A 17179-nucleotide genomic window follows, 5' to 3' on the forward strand; every position below is an offset into this window, starting at 1 on the left:
TGCAAACTGCGATGACTGTTCCTCCCATGACTAGCAAAGCGTAGCGAATGTCTGAAACCAAACACTGTAGTCCCTGTTCAAGACTCGGAAGATGATCTGTACCATCAAATGTGCCATAACGAGCAAACTGAGACATATCCACTTGATACTCGCGTCTGCGGCTGGTGACCACTGAGGGAAGCTCATCACAGGCTAGAAACACGCTGTTCACAAACCTCTTTCTGGCATCTGAGTACACTGCATGGCCTTTGTCCAACACACGGTTAAGATCTGCTTTGGTAATGAATTCATCCTCGTGTAAGAATGACAGGAAAACCAAACTATTAGCCATGCATTGCTGATTCCGGTACTTTCCATACTTATGAGAGGCCTGGCTTCGGGATGCACAGATACTACTCACTTGTGGATGACTTTCAGTGTTTGTAACTTCTACATGAGACGGTCCTGGACCATCATGCTGTGTTTGTACAGTTACCTGGGGTTCAGTCTGAATTACCTGCATAACTTCAGGCTCTGGGACAGACACTGAGGGAACACCTCTCTTTACCACATCTGCATAAGACACTGTGGCTGTCTCTCCATCATGCTGTGTTTGTACAATTACCTGGGGCTCAATATGGATTACCTGCAGAACTTCAGGCTTTGAGACAGACACTGAGGGAACACCTCTCTTTACCACATCTGCATAAGACACTGTGGCTGTCTGAACACTGCTCTGCACTTCTGTGCTGGGAAAAGTTGAAACACACACCTTTACCTGCTCACTGCTCTGAGAAACATTCACCTGTTCTTTCTCCTTCTGACGTCTAAGCTTCTGGGACTGTGACCTTTGACCTTTTCTTGGCATTTTGCTAAAGTACAACCTGGAGCTTATATGTGGTTATACACAAATGTAAACAAAACTCAACCTTGAAACACAGAAAAACGTATAACTCCTCAAGTTAATGTTAAATCTGAGAAATGTACTATTAAACTACTTTAAAATGTTTTTTATGAATATAGAAATAGATGTTAAAAAGCTGATTTGTACTCCAAACTCAAAATAAAGGAAATTCAAAGTTCTCTGGAAACAATTTGGTCCGTTTTATTGTAGCTCTTTTAGAAACGGTATAATTTTACTTCTTATATATTTTTAACCAGACTGGTAAATAAATACAACTTCTGTAAAATGATATGCAGAATAAATCTCAACAATCAACAGGCTATAATAAAAGTCTTAGCTCTTAGGGGAGTTTATGTAAATCTTTCAGATATCTAAAATTTAAATCAAATATATGGAGCTTTGGTGGTGTGGTGATAAGATGACTGGCGATGAGGATTCTTCAGCTGGATGTTCTGCAGCAGGAAACAGGAAGTCTGGGTCCTCAGGCGCTTCTCGATGACAATACTAACTGAATACTTACACTGAGTGACAAAATGGGTTTGTCCTTAAATAATAATACTATAAAGTTGCAGTCAAATGTTATAGCCAATGAAACAGACTAGAAAAATGTATTTGGATCTAATTTATTATTTATCTGAATGTATGTATTACAAAATAACCAGATTGTCTTATTACAACTAAACTTTTAAAAAGGTGATATTTTATATAATTGATCAAAGTAAGCCAAACTAGCAGTGTTAATTCCAAAGTCTAATGCAAAATTAAAATGACTAATGTAGGGCTGTGTAAGTAGTTTTTACTATAAGTTCTACTGTAATTCTACTACTGTATATTCAACTTTCTACTTGTAATTTCCAGCAAAATGACTGAATGTGAGAGTTTAATGACAGGAAAGAAGGAGCAGTAAGAGCAGAGATCTCTCAGAATTCTGTAACAGATAGATCAAGTACTGATAACTTGGATTTCTGAAAACTTGGATTCTCAAAACTTGGATTCTCAAATTAGATAGAGCAGTAGAGATAGAGGGATACAAGATGGAATGGCTGTCAAATTAGATAGAGCAGTAGGGATAGAGGGATACAAGATGGAATGGCTGTCAAATTAGATAGAGCAGTAGGGATAGAGGGATACAAGATGGAATGGCTGTCAAATTAGATAGAGCAGTAGAGATAGAGGGATACAAGATGGAATGGCTGTCAAATTAGATAGAGTCGGGAGAGTGATAGGATAGACAGAATTGCTTATAATGATAGAGAGAGAGGATCTTCTGCAGCAGGTCACCTGTAAGACACAAAAGGCCTGGAATTAGTCGTATTTCCAATATGCTTGTATTTATATTCTTCAGACTATATGGCACACCTAAAATCCTGTCATTTTCTCAAAAATATACAATGTGCTTAGTGTATCGATTCTGGTTGTGCTTACTGACCTCGAACGGGATTTCTGTGGTACACAGCGCTCAAATTTCTGTCAAATATTTTAGTAAGACTTCGGTAAGCTACAAAGCTGTGCCGCTTGATGTATTGTCAGAGCATTATGGCTTCCATAGTCAGGACCCTCGCAGAGTAATTTGTACGGTGCTTCAACATAACATTATGGTGTGTGTACAAGGACCTGGCACGTGCTAAGAGACATGCTTATGAAGCAGATTTCAAACTGATCAACCCATGAAGAGTTTGATGGATTTGTGGATGAGGAGTGAACTGAAAAAGTGAGTGTAATGTTCTGTATTTTATGTGTTACAACTGAACAGTGTTGAGAGTTGTTTGTGAATGACTTGAATAAAGTTTGACTTATCTGACTGTTTTGTTTGGCTTAATGTGCCTTAAAAACAGACTTGTTTATTGACATTATGCCTTATAATTTCAAAAATACAGTACATGTAGGGCTTTAAATAGTAAAGAGTTCTACAGTAAATTATTGGACTGAACAGAATGACAATGTTTAACAAATGATGGTGGAACTGTTATAAGGACATTTTTACGTTCTATTAAAACAATAAACTAAGTCTATAAACTCAAACCAAGACGTGCTGCTACAGTAACTTACTGTAAATATTATATGGTCCAAATAAACCCACACACTGAGGTTACAGCAGACAGTTTCAGGCCTCCTGCTTTAAACACTTTATATCCATTAAACTCAAAATTATTTATAGACTGGCCAAAAAGAACACAAAAACTTTCTCACATTTGCCTAAAAACATCTTGATGATCAGCAAGAGCTGTGTGGACTCACGGTACTAAACTGAATCTTCTAAAGTGAGAGAAATATTTCAGAAAAACACCAGCATTAAAGTCAAACATGGTGCCGTTACTGTGATTGTCCAGAGTTCCCTTACTACTTCAGGACCTACATCAACTCATCAGGTCCTGGGCTTAAGTTTAATCACACTTGGGATTTGCAGCAGGAAATTGATCTGAAGCACACAAGCAAGTCCAACTGAATGTCTTGGTGTAGACTAACCAGAGTCTCAACTTTAATGAAATTGAGATCCTTGAAATGATTTCAAAACACTATTTTGGACCTTAATTAAGACAACTGAAATTAAAGTGGACCAAAATCCCCCAGTGATGTAAATCAGTCATTACTAGTTACTATAAATGCTTGATGGTAGTTGTTGCTATCAGGGCTTTCACAGCTGGGTATTAGAGAACAGATAGCTCTGGTTTGGTTTTCTCTGCTTCATACATGAAATCATCACTTTAAAACTGCTTTTTTTGTATTTATCCAGGTCATCCTTGTTAGATGATTTGAAACGTGACAAAAAAGCATGAAAAAAATAATCTGCAAGGAAGAAAGACTTTTCCCAGCACTGTACCTCAGACAAAACCTTTACTTACCAGACTTGAGACGATCAGATCAGTTGCCTAGAGAAAGGAAACAAAACATCAGCTCACTGTTTAATGATTCAAACCGTTGAGCCTCTTCACACACAATCCAATTTACTGTGACATTAAATAACTAGTCAAATCCTCAATTTCTTCATGCCTTTATGAACTCACTGTAGTCTAAAGAGGGCACAATTTAATTGCAGAGTCTCAGATGGCTTTAACATGTTTAATAAAAACATTCATACTACAGAATTGCAAAGAATAGGCACCAATATTTGTCGGCACAAATGCAGGATATACCAAATATTTCGTACACAGAAGCTTTGTGGCTCCAACATTTTCTATCATAAGTCAGCTCTAATAAAATGTGAAGAACGACAACTTTTAATCTAATTTCAGATTAAAAATGTTGAATACAAATTAATCATTTAAATCAGAAGCAACAGAAAACCACAACAACAACAGTAGCGCACCATTTTTTTTAATGAAAATTTCTTAAAATATTACACTAAAAGGTCATTCCATTGTATTTGTTGCTAGCAATATTTATGTGTTTTGCAGTATATCCCTTTTTGGCAACATTTATATTTAATTTTAAAACATTGGCTTTAATATACCTACTCACAACTGTACTTCTCTTACATTTTATTATTGCTTAAGTGTTTAAGCTATCATTTATAGGCTACGTTCACACTGCAGGTCTTAATGCTCAATTCCGATTTTTTGATCAAATCAATTTTTTTGTCTGCTTGTTCACACTACAAATAAAATGTGACAGCAAACGCGCTCTAGTGTGAGCGCTCAAAGCGGCCCGCATGCGCAAAAGAAGACGTCACACACAACGCACTCTGTTTAGACCCAGAGCAAACAATATTGTTTGACTGATGGCCGTTAATATAAAGACTTGTTTCGGACTTTACGTTTCCCAATTTTTGCTTTAAGTTATTTTGTTATTTACATAATAATGTAAATAACCTAATAATTATCCTTATTGCTGTTTTAGAGGAGCGGTGTTGCAGATTTCTGTCAGAATCTGCAGATTATACAGAACAAATAAAATGTTCACGTTGTCTTCCCAACAGTTTCACTGACATCTACAATGGATGGCCAGGAAGCGTTCGCCATGTCTTCTCAGGCGCTTCTCTGGTGCTGATAATTGGCGTCTGTCTTCTGTCAGTGACGTAAAAGACGGATTTAATGCAACATGACCGTTCAAACAGCAGTCGCTTTCTAAAACATCGGATATGTCTCGGATTCAGCACCACATACGAAAGTGACCCAGGACGGATTTGAAAATATCAGATTTGTGCCGTTCACACTTTCATACCATGATACCATCACTGATACCAACATGACAAAAAAAATCTGATTTGATGCGCTTTCGCCTGCAGTGTGAACGTCACTCAGGCAAAAATACTTCTAGTGTTTTGACTTTTTTGGCTAATTTATAAGTGGAATGAGAGAGAAAATAAAAATCGATAGCTGTGGTGCTCTTAAGTGTTTAAGGTACCACCTACACTCACACTTGAATCCACAAACATAAGGAGAAATCGAACAACTGCATAAAGATATCTCTGACATTTAACTATGTTTGGACTTGATAAGCCATCGAAAATTAAAATCAGACATTAATGGGCTATTAAACTTCATTGACATTTTCAGGGGCAGTCAGTGGTCCTGTGTGGGGGCTTTGCTGCTACAGATTCTAAATCCTGACTATTTGTCTTTGCCCATGAATGAATGGCAAGATAACACAAATAGCCAAACTACTGTAAGTAAATTACTAAACATTACCATTACTGTCTACTTACCAGCAAAGGCAAAACCAAAGATCTGTTCACTCTGTGTAACAAAAGACAAAGAACAAAAATACAGGCTCAGACAACTCCAATCAGCATTAGAGTCAATACTGCATCACTCTCTGTAGTCAAAAACATTCCGGAAACTTCTTTGTTTACCACAGCTGGAATACAAACAACAACTCTCCTCTGTTTTCTTTTTCCGCACCCTAATAAATATTATCATCTTCATAAAGGTAATATGTAGTTTTATCCATTTGCAATAAGCCACACAAGTTTCTGAGTCATGTAATGCTCCACAATTTAGGTTCAGTTACATAAGAGAGTAGATATCGTAACCAATGATTTGCTACACCTAGCACTGCACACTTTATTAAATGGTGATGTCACAATTTAAAAGTAGGCAACAATCACAAATGATAGCTTGTATGGAATGTCTGTAGGTTTTAACATTTGAGGTGGCCTGCATTCAAATTCTATTAACACAATAAAAACAAACAGAGTCTATAAACTTACACCAAGATGTGCTGCTACAATAACTTACTGTAAATATTATATGGTCCAACAAAACCAACACACTGGGGTTAGAGCAGACAGTTTCAGGCCACCTGCTTTAAACACTTCAGATCCACTCAACTTACATTTATCCCACAAAAAACGTGCCTTAATCCCCAAAATTCTCAAATCCCTGTGTCTGTGTGTACTTGCTTGGGACAACAGTATATCATTATATCTGGGGTTCCGTTAACATAAAACATAAAACAATTTACTCTGTATGAATTTTGGCAAAATGAGAGATTCGGAGACAGCTAGTTTCTACGCAGCAGTTTCTACATATTTCAGTGACATTTGGGGCATGTTTGATACACAGCAATAAGCACTCCCCTAAATCTATGATAAACTTATCATAGCTGATATTAAGGCCTAATTAGCAAAATTTAGTATGATGATAATTTCTTTGTAGATCATTTCATGATAAAAAGAACAGAAATGAGTGCTGTATCTGAGCTGTTCCATGTAAGGTCTTTGCTGGAGATTCCCACATTTCTTAAACAAACAAAGAAACAAACAAACATGACTTTCAGACACAGTTCATCTTTTGTAAATTAGGGCAGGATTATTAAAAAAAAAAAAAAAAAACAGTCTTGATAAAAATATCAGGCCACTATAAAATTTCTTATGTTTATGTTTTCATCCCACCTATATTATGCAAGTCATTATGACAAATTACAAAAAGCAGTTTTCAGGCAGTGATTTAAGGGAAAAAGCTTTTGAAATCCACAATGCCCTATCACCAGTGGTCTCAAACTCTGGTCCTTAAGGCCTGGTGTCCAGAAACATTTCTGTGTCCCTGTTGCAACACACCTGAATAACATTAGTAGGTCATTAGCAAAACTCTACAGAACTTGACTGCATGCTGAGGTGGTAATTCAGCCATTTGATTCATGTTATAGCAGCTCATGAGTGAATGAACATGATGTAATGAAAGTACTTTTAGAAGTACATTTTTCCAAACACTTAAATTACTTAAATTTTAGTAGTCTTAGGGGATGCCACTTCAGCATACAGTCAAATTCTATACTCTTACTAATGACCTACAAATGTTATTCAGGTGTTTTGTAACAGGGACACGTGGAAAAGCTTCAGGATACCGGCCCTTGAAGAGTGGAGTTTGAGACCCCTGCCCTATGTGAATATTTAATTGTCCCTAAACTGCTAGCCGTGAGCTGCTCTAATGTGAAACAAACAGATATAGTTCTGTAAAGGTTTACTAAGAGATTTCTAAGGATTTGGAGACCCCAGAAACAAAAACCCTCAGATGTTGTAGCTGAACAGGCAAAAACAAGTTGCCTGATAATACCTCGATGATAACCAAGAGCTGTGCTGACTAACTGCACTAACCTGAATCATCTACAGTGAGAGAAAAACACCAGCATTAAAGTCAAACATGGTGCTGTTACTGTGATGTCCCAGAGTTCCTTTACTACTTCAGGACCTTCAGGACCATCAACTCATCAGGTCCTGGGCTTAAGTTTAATCACACTTAGGATTTGCAGCAGGAAATTGATCTGAAGCACACAAGCAAGTCCAATTGAATGAATGAAACAAAACTCTTGGAGTAAACTAATCAGTCTGGACTTTAATGAAATTAAGATACTTGGTATGACTTGAAAACCCTATATTGGGCCTTAATTACGACTTTTTCCTTTTCTTTTTTTGCCTGTCCTGTTTGGATCCAATTAAGACAATTCTGAAATTATAGTGGACCAAAATCCCCCAGTGATTACCAGTTACTGTAAATGCTTGATGGTAATTGTTGCTATCAGGGCATCCACAGCTGGGTATTAGAGACCAACATGTTTTTACATTAGACCAGGATGTTCTGGTTCAAAAATGAAATCATCACTTTAAAACTGCTTTTTGTATTTATCCAGGTCATCCTTGTTAGATGATTTGAAACATGTGAAAAAAGCATAAACAAAATAAATCTGCAAGGAAGAAAGACCTTTCTCAGCACTGTACCGCAGACAAAACCTTTACTTACCAGACTTGAGACGATCAGATCAGTATCCTAGAGAAAGGAAACAACACATCAGATCACTGTTTAATGACTTAGACTGTTGAACCTCTTCACACACAATCCAATTTACTGTGACATGAAATAAGTAGTAAAATCCTCAATTTCTTCAAGCCTTTATGAACTCACTGTAGTCTAAAGAGGACAAACTTTAGTTACAGAGTCTCACATGGTGATAACATGTGTAATAAAGGCATGCATACTACAGAAGTGCAAAGAAGAGGCACCAGTATTTGTTGGTACAGATTAGGGCTTTTTAGCTCCATCATTTTCTATCACAAGTCAGTGCTTAATAAAGTGTGAAAAAAACCACAACTGTTAACCTCATTTCAGATTAAAAATGTTGAATACCATTTAAAAAAAAAAAAAAAATAGAATCAACGGAAAACCTCATCAGGTTTTAGTTCTGACCTGAATATGTAAATCCTAAAATACATGTAAATTTTGACATGTCATAGTAACAACAGTGGCACACCATTTTTGCAATTAAAATTTCTTAAAAATTATAATAAAAAGTCCTTCCATTGTACCTGTTGGCAGGAATCTTTTTGTATTTTGCAATATTTCCCTTTTATATATAATTTTCAAACACATTGTATCAAGCAAATTATTAAGAAACTAATTTAAACTTAGTGTATATAAATTACACACAGAACACGAACAACTGTATAAAAACAGTTGTTCGTGTTCAAACATAAAAATCAGACATAAATGGCCTGTTAAACTTCAGGGACAGTCAGAGATCATGTGTGGGGCCTTTGCTGCTACAAGGTATAAATTCTGACCATTTGTTTTTGCCCATCGGTAAATGGTAATGTCACAAAAACCAAACTACGTTAGGTAAGTTGCTAAACATGTTACACAGTGACAATGTCATATTACTGCAGTTACAATTGCTGCTTACTTACCAGCAAAGGCAAAACCAAAGTTCTGTTTCACTCTGTGTAACAAAAGAACAAAAACACAGAATCAGACAACTGAAATCAGCATCAGAGTCAATATTGCATCACAATCTGTAGTGAAAAAAAAATCTGTTAAATTCTTTGTTTACAACAGCTTTACTATAAACACCCCATCTTCTCTTTCTGCACCTTATTAAAGATTTCTGTCTTTACTAAAGTGATGTGTCGTTTTATCCATCTGCAATAAGCCACAAAAATTCCTCATTAACGTAAAGCTCTAATACTTTGGTGCTATTACATAACACAGCAGATACCACAAGCAATGATTTGCTCGCACTGCACACTTGATCAAATGATAACATCACAGTTTCAAAGCATGCAACAATCACAAATGACACTTGATACTATAAATGCTTGATGGTAGTTCTTGCTATCAGGGCTTCCACAGCTGGGTATTAGAGACCAGCATGTTCTCACATTAGAACAGTTAGCTCTGGTTTGGTTTTCTCTGCTTCATACGTGAAATCATCACTTTAAAAATGCTTTTTTGTATTTATTCATATCATCCCTGTTAGATGATTTGAAACATGTGACAAAAAATCATGAACAAAATAAATCTGCAAGGAAGAAAGACTTTTCCCAGCACTGTACCTCAGACAAAATGAACTCACTTTAGTCTAAAGAGGGCAAAATTTAATTGCAGTCTCAAATGGCCTTAACATGTGTAATAAAAACATTACTACAGAAATGCTTTGATAAGCCTTTAAAATTAAAATTAGACATAAATGGCCTATTAAACTTCAGGGACATTTTTAGGGACACTCAGAGGTCTAGTGGGGGGGCTTTACTGCTTATAAATCCTAAATGTGTTTTTGCCCATGAGCAAATGGCAAGATATCACAAAAAGCCAAACTATTGTATGTAAATTGCTAAACATGTTACACAATCCCAATTTCATATTGCTTCAGTTACAATCACTGTTTACTTACCAGCACAGGCAAAACCAAGCTTCTATTTCACTCTGTGTAACAAAAGACAAAAATACTGGATCAGAAAACTCAAATTAGCATCAATACTGCATCACTCTCTTTTGTCAAAAAGATTCACTAAACTTCTTTGTTTACTACAGCTGGAATACAAACAACAACTCTCCTCTGTTTTCTTTGGTCTACATCTCATTTAAGATTGCAATAACACCTTTACATGAAAAACTGCACGATATATTTTTAAGGCTTTAATATTTGAGGTGGTCTGCATTCAAATTCTACTTCCTAAAATATTATCAACTGCACATAGTATCATTAAATATGCTGTAGTTTTAAAATAAATATCTATGTACCATACTAATAATAATATACTGCCATATTTTATTTATGTGAAGGTGGGCTGTTGTTTATTTCATTAATTTTCCACAAAGTGAGAATTTAAACTGTGCTGCAGATTTAGGTTGGCACAAACAAGCCTTTGTTAAACAGTTCTTAAAAATTAAAATGGTAAATGGCCTGTATTTATATAGCGCTTTACTAGTCCCTAAGGACCCCAAAGCGCTTTACATATCCAGTCATCCACCCATTCACACACTGGTGATGGCAAGCTACATTGTAGCCACAGCCACCCTGGGGCGCACTGACAGAGGCGAGGCTGCCGGACACTGGCGCCACCGGGCCCTCTGACCACCACCAGTAGGCAACGGGTGAAGTGTCTTGCCCAAGGACACAACGACCGAGACTGTCCAAGCCGGGGCTCGAACCGGCAACCTTCCGATTACAAGGCGAACTCCCAACTCTAAAAGTCTCCTGTTTAGAAGTTCTTAATAATTTTGGGTTCACATGTACACAGGTACTTTTGAAAACGGAAATTTTTCTATGCGTTTGCACCTTTCGTCCACACTTAAACGGCGTTTTCGGTGACTGAAAATGGAGATTTCTAAAAACGCTTGCCAGGATATTTTCGAAAACTCCATTTTTGCATTTATGTGTGGACAGGAAAACAGAGAAAACGCAGCGCCTTTTTTGACGTCACACCGTGCGCCACGTTATTGTTTCGGTGAAATGCATTTCTACAATACTGTTACTGTTAATTGTACTCTCTGCAGTGTTTAAATGCTTACATATACACACACAGTTACTGTCCCCCCACACATATGACTCGGTTCTGCTTTTATGCCCCATCTTTGTTTGCTATTTCCCACCAAGGCTTCTAGACTTCTGATTGGCCAACATTTCTACACGGTTAGGAATATATCGCCATCTGTTGCTTTGGCATGTTGCTGGCAGCGTTTTCCTGCATTTATGTGTGGACAGGATTATTCTTTTAAAACCAAAAACGGAAAAATCTCAGTTTTCAAAAATACCCCTGTATGTGGGGACATAGCTTATGTTTAATCGTCAGTTTCTTCCTCCCTCCTTTCTCTTAATTAACCCACAAGACCTGGACAAATGTGACTCTTTTTCTCCCGTGTTCGGTCAGAGGCGTAAAATGGCTCCTTTGATCTTGCCGACAGCTAAAACTGAATCTATGGGGATTGTTAAAAACGTTACAGCCTAAAGAATGAGGCTGTTTTAACCAACTGATTTGTGAAGAGAGCTAACTGCACCTTATTTAACAGACTGAAAAACACGAACACACCAAATGTAATTAATAAAACAATACAATAACCGTGGTTTACAGTCAAATGAATTATCTTCATTTCACACTGGGCTCATAAGAGCGCTAGGCGTTAGCATTGGGTTGTTAGCGTTAGCTCATCAAACACTGCTTTTACATACAAAAATGACAATTTTTCACTAAAAAGCAACCATTGTGTTACTTTAATATGAGTTATACCTCGGCTGGCTTTATAAATCACTAACAAGAACTGCTTAAATCGCGCAAACAGAGTATAGACATTTAGGAGAGGAGAGGAACAGCACTCACCGAGAGCGGACTCAACGAAGTGTGCAGAGAGGCGGATGTCAGCCAGTCAGGTAAAAAATGAGGCGTTCACGGGTAGTAGGAAATTCCATTATTGCAGAAATACTATAAAAAGCAGAAATACTGTAAAAAGCAGAAATACTATAATTTAGCAGAAATACTATATTAAGCAGAAATACTATAAAAAGCAGAAATACTATAATTTATCAGAAATACTATAAAAAGCAGGAATACTATGATTTTACAAAAATGCTATGATTGAGCAGAAGTACTAAGCTGTAGTAAAAGTACTTTGATTTAACAGAAATACAATTATGGAGGAGTAATACTTTAAAATGGGAGAAATATTGATACACACACACATACACAGAGCCTAAAGGGAACAGTATTTTTGCCATGGAGTGTTAACAAGAATGTGAGGTCCATATTAGAAAAGCTGGTAAAATGATACAAGTTTGCAGAATTGTAATAAATGATGAATATGAATTACTGGTGTGTGATAGTGTATTAATTTGTAGGGGAAAAAACATGTTGACCAAGGTGGGATTAAACCCATGACCTTCGGCTTGCAGACCCATGTCACTACCAACTGCACCACTGGGAAAGACAGTGGGTGCCTGGAAAACAGGGTGATGAGCCGTCAGAATTAGATCGCGGTCAGAGGCAAAAAACGCCGTTTTTTGGAGTTACAAAACGTCGTGTAACTCAAAAGCTAGGTGGACTAGAAACATAATTCTTGTACTGGGTGAATCAGCGGACTTTGGTGTACTTTGACTGCGATTTTCATTGCTCTTTGTACATCCGTCATGGAGATATGACGAGAGAAGAAACGGCAGACCTCAGATATGATTGGCTGGCTGGGAAGCTGTGCAGGCCCCAATATGCAAATTTGAATGCCTCAAAGTAGAAATACTATATTAAGCACAAATACTATAAAAAGCAGAAATACTATAATTTGGCAGAAATACTATAAATAGCAGAAATACTATAAAAAGCAGAAATACTATATTGTCACGGTATGGCATGGCAAACCGTGGGGGGTGTGGGGAAGGAGGACCCAGGCGCGTTGCTCTGTGTATAAACAGTGCATTTATTTACAGTGTGTGGAAATAACACCAAATTCCCGTGCTTTCCCCAGACTCCCGTGTCGTGTCTTCTCCCAGTGTTTGTGCTCTCCGCTCCCGTGTCTCAGCACTCCCCGTGCTGGCTGCTGTCTGGCACTCCACCCCTCTCCTGGGGACACAATAGAAGCAGCCGTCAGGACACATACAATCGCGGCCATACACACACACTAACCAAGCACAACTGGATGTCTGACGTGGAGTCTCACGTAATGATCCCGCGTCGGTGGGAGCTCCAAGACTCTCTTAAGTAGCTTAAGGCTTAAGTAGCCAGAACCAAAACAAGCAAAAACAACAAACCCTCCCAGGTCACAGTCCCAAAGTCAGACCGCGCATCCCGCAGCGGCGCAAAAAAAAGCGCCGCTCTCCTGCTCGCCGCTCTCCTGCTCGCCGCTCTCCTGCTCGCCGCTCTCCTGCTCGCCGCTCTCCTGCTCGCCGCTCTCCTGCTCGCCGCTCTCCTGCTCGCCGCTCTCCTGCTCGCCGCTCTCCTGCTCGCCGCTCTCCTGCTCGCCGCTCTCCTCCGGCTGCGGCGCGGGCTCCTCCCGCTCGCTGATCCCCCCCGGCTGCGGCGCGGGCTCCTCCCGCTCGCCGAGCTCCCCCGGCTGCGGCGCGGGCTCCTCCCGCTCGCCGAGCTCCCCCGGCTGCCGCGCGGGCTCCTCCCGCTCGCCGAGCTCCCCCGGCTGCCGCGCGGGCTCCTCCCGCTCGCCGAGCTCCGGCGCGGGCTCCACCCGCTCGCCGAGCTCCGTCGCGGGCTCCACCCGCTCGCCGAGCTCCGGCGCGGGCTCCACCCGCTCGCCGAGCTCCTGCTCGGGCAGGGCAGGTCCGGGTGGCGACGTAGCAGCCGGTGAAGAAGATGGCAGAAGGGTGACTGCAGGCGGATGAGATGACGGCGGTGCCACAGCTGCAGATGTTGAAGCAGCGAGTGGTGTGGAGACCTCTGACCGAGGTGATGTTACCTGCGCTGTCGGCTCATCCACTGCAGACACAAACACAGATGGTGAGGGAAATGGAAAATTGTCCGTACTACTCACCACAGCCGACTCTTGAGAAGTTCGTGGATTAGGCTGCTGTGAGGAAAGCCGGCGGCGCGAACGTCGTTTCCGTGTAGACGTCAGGGCCGGCGTCTCAGGCTGTGAATCCACCAGCGGTCTGGGCCGGTGAGCAGCCTGAGGAGGAAAGTGGAGGTGGAGGATGGAAAGCAGGAAGTCCAGAACAACTGGATTGAGGGAGTCCACCAGCCACGGGAATTTAACAAGCATCTCCACATATGTACAAGCATAGAGCAAAAGGGGAAGCAACACCAAAAATACATAAGATATAACTAGTCCATAACTGCTCAGGGATCCTGGGTTGCTCAGACCCAGAACCCTGACATATATTAAGCACAAATCCTATAAAAAGCAGAAATACTATAATTTAGCAGAAATACTATATTAAGCACAAATACTATATTAAGCACAAATACTATATTAAGCAGAAATACTATAAAAAGCAGAAATACAATAAAAAGCAGAAATACTATAATTTAGCAGAAATACTATATTAAGCACAAATACTATAAAAAGCAGACATACTATAATTTAGCAGAAATACTATAATTTAGCAGAAATACTATATTAAGCACAAATCCTATAAAAAGCAGAAATACTATCATTTAGCAGAAATACTGTAATTTAGCAGAAATATTATGATTTAGCAGAAATACTATATTAAGCACAAAAACTATATTAAGCACAAATCCTATAAAAAGCAGAAATACTATAATTTAGCAGAAATACTATATTAAGCACAAATCCTATAAAAAGAAGAAATACTATAAAAAGCAGGAATACTATAATTTAGCAGAAATACCATATTAAGCAGAAATACCATATTAAGCAGAAATACTATAAAAAGCAGAAATATTATAATTTAGCAGAAATACTATATTAAGCAGAAATACTATAAGAAGCAGAAATACTATAATTTAGCAGAAATACTATATTAAGCAGAAATGCTATAAAAAGCAGAAATATTATAAAAAGCAGAAATATTATAATTTAGCAGAAATACTATATTAAGCAGAAATGCTATAAAAAGCAGAAATACTATAAAAAGCAGAAATATTATAATTTAGCAGAAATACTATATTAAGCACAAATCCTATAAAAAGCAGAAATACTATAATTTAGCAGAAATACTATATTAAGCAGAAATACTATAAATTAGCAGTAATACTATATTAAGCAGAAATACTACAATTTAGCAGAAATACTATAATTAAGCAGAAATACTATATTAAGCAGAAACACTATATTAAGCACAAATCCTATAAAAAGCAGAAATACTATCATTTACCAGAAATACTATATTAAGCAGAAATACTATAAAAAGTAGAAATACTATAAAAAGCAGAAATTCTATAATTTAGCAGAAATACTATGAAAAGCAGAAATACACACACACACACACACACACACACACACACACACAGAGGGAGAGAGAAGCAACTTTGTAGGTCAGTCAAGCAGCCTGGGAGCTGCTAAATTTGAATCCACCAATCAGAGATGCTGTGTACTTTTTCCCGCCAAAACAGGTGCAGCCGTTTTTACACACACAGCAGAGAGACAGGATTTTTTCAGTCTATTTCTCATAGTGAGGACTACCCTCCAAACAAATGGCCATAATTTCCTAACCGTAGGGGCTAGAACGGTTATTCTTACACCGTTTTGTTCAGAAGAGATGGGGGAATCTTCAAGTGTTGACAATTTATCATTAAAATATGAATTATTAAAGATATTTGACTTGTAATGCACCATAACTGAGTAGAGGCGATGCAAAAACTGCCTTGACTTGCCCTCAAACAACGCTTTCTAACTCTAAATCTATTTGGAGTATCGATATCATTCTTTCACCGTAAGAGACAGCAGGCTTTGGTGAACAGTCATGGAAATTTTCAGGTCTCTGTGGAAATCCATTAAAAAGATATGATGAGAGAAAAAAGTGGTTCATTTCCAGAGTTTGAAAGCTGAAAAAATCTGAGCGAAGGACGAATTTCCTACCCTCAAACAAACGTAATTCATGGCCAAGTGGTAATAGGTGAGAAAATAATTCTTGAATTGTGAGCGTCAGGAGTGTCTGAAGATATATCGGGACAAGCCTCATGTCTTAACTTCGCTCCATTAAGGAGATATGACGAGTCGAATATGCCTCTCATTACAGAAATCCAGCGGTGATTTTGAACAAACTCTCCATTGACTTTCTATGGAGAGTTTTCAGACTTCGTGTTGGTCTGAGGAGATTTGCCAAAATTCTATAAATCCCACAACAATGATAGTGACATTTTCTGAAAGCCAGCAAAAATACCTACGTTTTGATGTATAATTTGTGGAAGTTGAGTGAAAATTGAGCAAGTAGCAAGAAGTTGTTCGGACATGAAGAGAAGACTGCAAAACTTACAGTGCCTCACTTAGAACCAACTGCATAGCAACCATAACAACCCATGTATTTTGTGAAAAATCAAAATTTTGCAACTCAACACTTTAAGGGGTATAAAAATAAAACGGTAAAAGATTTGAAAAAGCTGATTTATACCTGAATAGCCCAATAATTTGAGAACATTTTAAAGTTTGAATGGTTGTTATAAGTGAAAATATGAGGAAGTAGTTAAGTTTCAAAAACAAGCAAATTTTAGCAGAATTGCGGAAGTTTCCCATTCATTTCAATGGGACAAATTAAAGGAAAAAAGCTTAATATTTTAAAAAGTATAATAGTAAAAAATACCAAAAGATAAAGCCGGAAAGAGCAAAAATAGCAGAATAGTTTAAAATTTGAACGGTGAAAATAGCACAAAAACTGTGGAAGTAGTTCAACGGCGAAAAACGTACGGAAGTCCCAAGAATAATAATAATAATAATAATAACTAGAAAAATTTGCATTTCCTGCAAAAATGCAGTGTGGATGCTGTATAGCTGAAGCTGTCTGCTGAAAAAAGTTGAAAATAGCTGAAGAAGCTGAAGAAATCAAAGTCAGTGTTTAAAAAGTGTTTGAAATTTTAATAACTTTGCAGGACAACATCAAGTTAACAAAAATGTAATAACTTAGCAGAAATGCAATAACTAATAAACATAACAATTCAGCAGAAATGTTGTAGTTTACCAGAAGCCACAA

General features: G+C 38.1%; 1 long non-coding RNA gene across 1 annotated transcript; it reads right to left on the minus strand.

Annotated features, from left to right (window-relative positions):
• Window positions 1–1059: 1059 nt before the first annotated feature.
• On the minus strand, window positions 1060–12762 carry LOC148100180 (uncharacterized). The gene is made up of 7 exons (XR_015719843.1): window positions 11913–12762; window positions 9986–10017; window positions 9003–9034; window positions 8062–8088; window positions 5529–5559; window positions 3727–3753; window positions 1060–2164 (listed from the first exon to the last, which is right to left on the minus strand). It is a non-coding gene; the product is annotated as an uncharacterized LOC148100180 (long non-coding RNA).
• Between the last annotated feature and the right edge of the window lie 4417 nt (window positions 12763–17179).

Source organism: Neolamprologus brichardi, chromosome 12 (assembly GCF_056152115.1).
Source record: "Neolamprologus brichardi isolate AB-2024 chromosome 12, ASM5615211v1, whole genome shotgun sequence".
Classification (NCBI taxonomy): Eukaryota; Metazoa; Chordata; class Actinopteri; order Cichliformes; family Cichlidae; genus Neolamprologus; species Neolamprologus brichardi.